Raw genomic sequence first — 5440 nt, 5'->3', positions numbered from 1 at the left:
TCAGTAACTACTCTAATTTTGTGTACCTTATTGTAAAGTGTTACCCAAGATTCATATACCGCTGAACTTAGAACAGAGGACAAGATCAAGGATATTTTGCCGAACTTTGATGTAGAATAAAACACTTATTTTCCATAAGTAGTCCAAGATTCATATACCGCTGAACTTAGTACTTCCTAGACTACGTGCATGAATAATATGAAGTACTTTTACTGTGTACCTTTCGAGTAATACTGTGTCAAAATCCTTAACAGAGGATAAGATCAAGGATATTTCACCCTTTGATGCGGAATAAAAAAAAGTTGGGTGAAATATCCTTAATCTTGTGATCTGTTAAGGATTTTGACAAAGGATTACTCAAAAACTACACAGTAAAAGTACTTGATATTATGCATGCACGTAGTCTAGGAAGTACTAAGTTCAGTGGTATATGAATCTTGGACTACTTATGGAAAATAAGTTTTTTATTCCACATAAAAGTTGGGTGAAATATCCTTAACCCTCCCGCTGCCCTAAGGGGTCAAGACGACCCGGGGCTCTCGAGTGGCAGTAGTAGTAGTAGTAGTAGTAGTAGTAGTAGTAGTCCCCCCTCCACCCCCTCAGTGCCCCAGCGCCGGCTGCCCCAAGGGGTCCAAAGCGACCTGGGGCTCTCGAGTGGTAGTCTTCCTTTGTACGTCCAGCAGCCCGCTGTCCTAAGGGGTCAGAACGACCCGGGGCTCTCGAGTGGTAGTCTTCCTTTGTATGTCCAGCAGCCCGCTGCCCTAAGGAGTCAGAACGACCCGGGGCTCTCGAGTGGTAGTGCGCCCGCTGCCCTAAGGGGTCAAAGCGACCCGGGGCTCTCGAGTGGTAGTCTTCCTTTGTACGTCCAGCAGCCCGCTGCCCTAAGGGGTCAGAACGACCCGGGGCTCTCGAGTGGTAGTAGTAGTAGTAGTAGTAGTAGTCCCCTTAGTGCCCTAGCGCCCGCTGCCCCAAGGGGTCAAAGCGACCTGGGGCTCTCGAGTGGTAGTCTTCCTTTGTACGTCCAGCGGCCCGCTGTCCTAAGGGGTCAAAGCGACCCGGGGCTCTCGAGTGGCAGTAGTAGTAGTAGTAGTAGTAGTAGTAGCAGTAGTCCCCCTCCACCCCCTTAATGCCCCAGCGCCCGCTGTCCTAAGGGGTCAGAACGACCCGGGGCTCTCGAGTGGTAGTAGTAGTAGTAGTAGTAGTCCCCCTCCACCCCCTTAGTATACCCGGGTAGTTACCACCCTCCACCCCTCGTCCTCCTCCTCCTCCTTCTTCTTCTTCTTACTAAAACGCTGCATGTGTCTCTTACTAACGGCATCCAACTGCACGCGCGCGTCTGTGTGTGTGTGTGTGTGTGTGTGTGTGTGTGTGTGTGCGTGTGTGTGTTGCGCGTCTCTGTGTAGAGTTTTGTGATGGCACAAGGATGGCAGCAAGGATGGCAGCAAGGACGACCGCCCGTTTCACAGTCCAAGAGGTTCTGGAGCAGCTTGCTGACGATCCGCACCATGAACACTCGGACCCTCCCTCCGAAGCCGAAGAGGTGTCAGAGGAGGACGAGGGTGACGAGGATGAGCAACGCGCCCCGACCCGCGATGCCTCGCGTTCCGAAGCAGCAGAAGGTGCAGACGACAACGAATACGAAGGAGAAGACGAAGACGGAGATGATGACGATGACGGAGAAGGAGACGAAGAAGAAGAAGAAGAAGAAGAAGGAGAAGGAGAAGAAGAAGGAGAAGAAGAAGGAGAAGAAGAAGAAGAAGAAGAAGAAGAAGAAGAAGAAGAATGGGGTGGCGGAGGAGTACATTGACAAGGAGTAAGAGTGCGAGGAGGCCGTGGATGTGGACAAGGTGTAAGAAGGGTGTCCGCGGCCGCGGAGACGAGTGGCGGGAGATGGACTCGGTGGACCTGTGCGCATACATGGGTCTGCTGATTCTGGCAGGCGTGTACAGGTCCAGAGGCGAGACCGCCGCCAGCCTGTGGGACGCGGATAGCGGTCGAGCCATCTTCAGAGTAACCATGTCCCTCAAAACGTTTTACACGTACTCCAGACTGATACGCTTCGACGACCGTGGGTCCAGACCGACGCGGCGTGCTGCGGACAAGCTGGCTGTGATACGAGAGGCGTGGGAGGCGTGGGAGGCGTGGGAGGCCGCTCATGTACAACCCAGGGCCCGAGGTGACAGTGGACGAGCAACTGGTTCCGTTCAGAGGTAAATGCGGCTAGGAGACAAGCGCCACCTCCTCCTCCTCCTCCTCCTCCTCCTCTGTTATTATTATTATTATTATTATTACTATTATTATTATTATTTTTATTACTATGATTATTATTATTATCACGATCATTATTATAACATGTGTCTGTGCCCTAAGGTCGGTGTCCGTTTCGACAATACATGCCCAGCAAGCCTGCGAAATACGGGATCAAGTCCTGGGTGGCGTGCGACGCTCGGTCCAGCTACGCGTGGAAGATGCAGGTGTACACAGGCAAGCCGCAGGGGGGTCGCCCAGAGAAGAATCAGGGGATGCGGGTGGTGCTCGACCTCACGCGAGGACTGAGCGGGCGCAACGTTACGTGTGACAACTTCTTCACCTCGTACGACCTGGGACAGAGGCTCCTGAGGCGAGGGCTCACCATGGTGGGCACCGTTTGAAAGAACAAGCCCGAGCTCCCGCCCACGCTGCTGGTGACCAGGGAGAGGGCGGTCCTTTCCTGCAGGTTCGCATTCACGCACACCACCTTGGCTGTATCGTACCTACCCAAGAGGAGCAAGAACGTGGTGGTACTGAGCACGCTGCACACCGCGCCCANTTCTTCACCTCGTACGACCTGGGACAGAGGCTCCTGAGGCGAGGGCTCACCATGGTGGGCACCGTTTGAAAGAACAAGCCCGAGCTCCCGCCCACGCTGCTGGTGACCAGGGAGAGGGCGGTCCTTTCCTGCAGGTTCGCATTCACGCACACCACCTTGGCTGTATCGTACCTACCCAAGAGGAGCAAGAACGTGGTGGTACTGAGCACGCTGCACACCGCGCCCAAGGTCAGCAATCGACCGGACGGCAAGCCCTCTGTGATCCTGTGTTACAACGCCAACAAAGGCGGCGTGGACAACCTAGATAAGGTGATCGGTACGTACAGCTGCCCGAGGATGACCGCTCGCTGGCCCATGGCCGTGTTCCACAACATGCTCGATGTGTCCTCCTACAACGTGTTTGTGATATGGAGAGAGGTCAACCCCGACTGGATGCCCGGCAAGCGGAACAGGCGGAGAGTGTTCCTGGAGGAGCTGGGCAAGGCACTTGTCGCCCCGCTCATACAACGTCGGAAACGCATGCCCCGCGCGGAGGCGGCGGCGGCGGCTGCGCTCATGAAAGCTGTTCACGTTGTTAGCGGGACATGACCCCGTGGCCTGGACGGTGATATGGAGGAGGCGGCCCCGGCACGGCCTGAGCCCGGGCCTGCTAAGAGGAAGAGGTGTCGGTTGTGTCCACCCAGGACGGATTGTAAAACGTCCACGGTGTGCTGCCGGTGTAAGATGTATGTGTGTAGACGCTGCGCTCTCACATACTGTCCCGCATGCGCAGCCTAAGTGGCAGTGGGTTCTAGCCCACGTCACGTGATGCGACGACGGACGGCCGGATGGCCGGACGGACGGACGGACGGACGGTGTACTACACCACTCTCACCACATACTGTCCCGCATGCGTAGCCTAAGTGGCAGTGGGTTCTAGCCAACGTCGCGTGATGCGACGATGGACGGACGGCCGGACGGACGGACGGTGTACTACACCACTCTCACCACATACTGTCCCGCATGCGCAGCCTAAGTGGCAGTGGGTTCTAGCCAACGTCGCGTGATGCGACGACGGACGGCCGGACGGACGGTGTACTACACTCGGCACATGAATATGCACATAGCACAGAAGGCTAAAGGGTAGCGGGTTGGGTTGGAACGGTATACCTTGTGTTCTACTTATCAAAAGAATATATAAATAAATAAATAAATAAATAAATAAATGAACAAATGTATCGACACATGGACTTGCATTGAGAAGTTGTTTATTACCGCACGCACACAGCAGAACCTCTCTTAGCTCCTGGTCTGGTCCCTGTGCACTTTGCACCATTGGGCCGTCTGCAGGTAGTTGTTGACGTCACATGCTTATGGGATGCCCCTGGTTTGCAGTTCAACAGAACATCCACTACACCACCAACACCCACTCTCCATATATCCTTTGGCTTGCGTGCTGCTGCTGCTGCTGCTGCTGCTGTTGTTGCTGCTGCTGCTGCGCGCTTGGCCGTAGTAGCCTTTGGCTTGCGTGCTGCTGCTGCTGCTGCTGTTGTTGCTGCTGTTGTTGCTGCTGCTGCTGCACGCTTGGCCGTAGTAGCCTTTGGCTTGCGTGCTGCTGCGCGCTTGGCCACGATGGCCCTTTCGGTGATAGACATCGCGTCCCACGCCGTGGTGTCGACAATGCCCCTATCAACCGGTCCGGACATGCCGCCGGCCCCCATGACTGGGAGGATGCGCTTAGCCGCGGTGTCCCTTTCGCTGATAGACATCACGTCCAACGCCTTGGTGTCGACAATGCCCCTACCAACCGGTCTGGACACGCCGCCGGCCCCTGTGACTGGGAGAACGCGCCCCTTGTTACACGCGTCGCCGTCCATCAGTCGGCATACATGATCAGTTGGAGGGACGATTGCAAGCGACCATCCACTCTGGTCGTTACATACATGTGTACAATACGGGTCCATGGTGCGGCACACTTGTTGTGTTGCCTATGATAGTGTAATGGTGTAGCTGATACGTTAGTGATCAGATGCTAGAGATGCATCGGTGCATTGATGTACGGGTTCATGGCAAGCGGGTGGTTACCCGTGTGATACCACTGCAAGGGGTCCTAAGGACAGAGGGATGTTGTATGCTGTAAAGCCCTGTGAGGCAAATTGTGATTTGTGATATTGAGCTTTATAAATAAAAGTGATTGATTGGTTGATTGATTGATTGAGTGATTGATACATACACATCAATAGGGGCAGCGGGCAGCGTCGGCCAATCATACTGGGTTCAACGTCTTGACAACGGGCAGATTGACTGCTATGAACTGTACCACTGTTCAGAGAGGCAGCGGGAGGGTTAAAATACAATGTCCACTAGAGGGGGCGTTTTTTAAAATCGGTATAGCAAATACAAAAGCTCCACATGGCGCGACATAGGGTTGACCCTCAAACCAAGCCATTAACGCAACCTCCGAACGTAGTGTATACATTGTGCAAAAGGATGGCCTATGTAAACGAATCTCATTTCAACGTGCTCCGTTGTAGTGGCCAGGGTCAGGATGTACAATGCAACTGGACTCTACTGGACAGGACATGGGGTCCGTTCCTAGCCTGGATGCGCAAACGATGTTGGTGGGGCTCCGTAGAGGAGGAGCAGCTTAGG

At 54.3% G+C, this 5440-nt stretch overlaps 1 pseudogene; it reads left to right on the top strand.

The window, feature by feature from the left end:
• Positions 1–1435: 1435 nt before the first annotated feature.
• On the top strand, positions 1436–3397 carry LOC126405430 (piggyBac transposable element-derived protein 4-like; annotated as a pseudogene).
• Positions 3398–5440: the final 2043 nt, after the last annotated feature.

Source organism: Epinephelus moara, chromosome 18 (assembly GCF_006386435.1).
Source record: "Epinephelus moara isolate mb chromosome 18, YSFRI_EMoa_1.0, whole genome shotgun sequence".
Classification (NCBI taxonomy): domain Eukaryota; kingdom Metazoa; phylum Chordata; class Actinopteri; order Perciformes; family Serranidae; genus Epinephelus; species Epinephelus moara.
This window is presented reverse-complemented; position numbering and strand designations above follow the sequence as displayed.